Source organism: Macaca fascicularis, chromosome 11 (assembly GCF_037993035.2).
Source record: "Macaca fascicularis isolate 582-1 chromosome 11, T2T-MFA8v1.1".
Lineage (NCBI taxonomy): Eukaryota > Metazoa > Chordata > Mammalia > Primates > Cercopithecidae > Macaca > Macaca fascicularis.
The window spans coordinates 75,566,000-75,567,596 of NC_088385.1; the positions used below are offsets into that span (position 1 = coordinate 75,566,000).

General features: G+C 48.2%; 1 pseudogene; it reads right to left on the reverse strand.

Annotated features, from left to right (window-relative positions):
- Positions 1–343: 343 nt before the first annotated feature.
- On the reverse strand, positions 344–1,046 carry LOC141408074 (SUZ RNA-binding domain-containing pseudogene; annotated as a pseudogene).
- Positions 1,047–1,597: the final 551 nt, after the last annotated feature.

Below are 1,597 nucleotides of genomic sequence, written 5' to 3' on the forward strand. Positions count from 1 at the left end.
AGTGAGCAGATGGTTTGCTTTCTTTTTTTTTTTCAAAGGGAACTCACTTTTTAAGTGATGAAGACATGCACTTGGGGTGGATAGGTGTGAGTTCATTTGTGTTTTGAAATCCCAAATTAATGAGCATGATAAACCGTTATTTCTGGCCCTGTCTGACTCTCTGAGTACTTGGTGGGTTCCCCCTAACCTTCTCCTAACCCCCACCCTTTCCCTTTCCATTGACTTGGGACAGTCCTTGTCGAAGTGCCAATCACAGTGGGAAGGGGAGAAGGGGGGAGGTCACAGTGCATGGGGTTCAAGGTCACAGTGGCGGAGCAACGGGGATCACCGGGCAAGTAAGTCAGGTTCCCGCTGCTCAAGTCCAGCTGTCCGCCACGAAAGTGCAACCCTTGGCGGACGACGCAGGAAGCGTTGACGCGGCAGTCGCGCCATATCTTTTTGCCTGCATTTATCTGCGCTGTTTGAAGTCTTGTGACCCATCAGGACCCAGAGGCTGTCTGATCACATTATTGGGCTGCCTGCTGTCTTCGGGTTGGGAGATCCTGGTTAGCCTGAAGGGAAAAAGATCAGAGAAAGGCCTATCGAGGATGGGTTTCTCCTGCTTCTCCTCCGGGCCGGCGCTGCCCAGGATCCGCTTCCGAGTCTCGGCGTACTCGGCCTCCCGCTGTGCCATGGACTTGTCTGGAAGGGCGGGTCTGCTAGCGGACCTGGGGCTGTTAACCACACCCTTGCTGGTGGGCCTCTTGAGGATGCGGTGGAGGGGGTACCTGGGGAAAACTATCGTCCTGAATCACCATGGGCACTTTGGGAGATTTGGATTTCCTGCTGTTTTTGTGTGATCTTCAGTTTTTTTTTTCCAGACGTCTATTTCCCCGCTGTCTACCGCCTCCTCCCAGCTCTCAGCGACCTCCTCATATTCCATCTTACTCGCCACTTTCCAGATCGCTTGCTTTCTTATTCCGCATTTTCTCTGACTTTTGCAGTATTCAATATTATTACTTGATTCTGATTTTTCAGACATCACTATATGGCCCTTGGCTTTTTGGTCGTTCCTCTCATTTCTTTGCTGTTTCAAGCTCTGTTCCCAGCCTAAGCTTTTTACCACTGAATTCTGTTCTGTGACGCATCACTTAAAACTAACCCAACTTTTCATTCCCTCCATACTTTTTTTGGTAAGCAGTATTATCATGCTTTAGGTGGACACTGAGTCATACCGCTGTGGTAGTGCTGGTACACATAGTTTTGAATACCAGGTTCTTGAGTGAATCCTTTTTGCTTCTCTCTCCCCCACCCCCGCTTCTCCCTTCTGCCTTCATTTCTGCCCCTTCTTTTCTGGTTCCATTAGAAAAGGACTAATCTTATCAGTTCTGCCTTTTGTTTCTACTCTAATAACTTTGTCAAGAGAATTTTTTCAAAGCACAAGGCCAATGAGAAGGGGGAAAGTCGGTCCAGAAGGCAGCTGGCCCGACTATTCTGAGTTTGAATCAACTCCTGGTGGTCCTGTTAAAATACAGTTTGAAGCAAATCACCTGTTTTTATGCTCCTAATATCTACTCTGTCTAAAGCCCAAATTTCCTTGCTTGGCATTTAAGAAGAC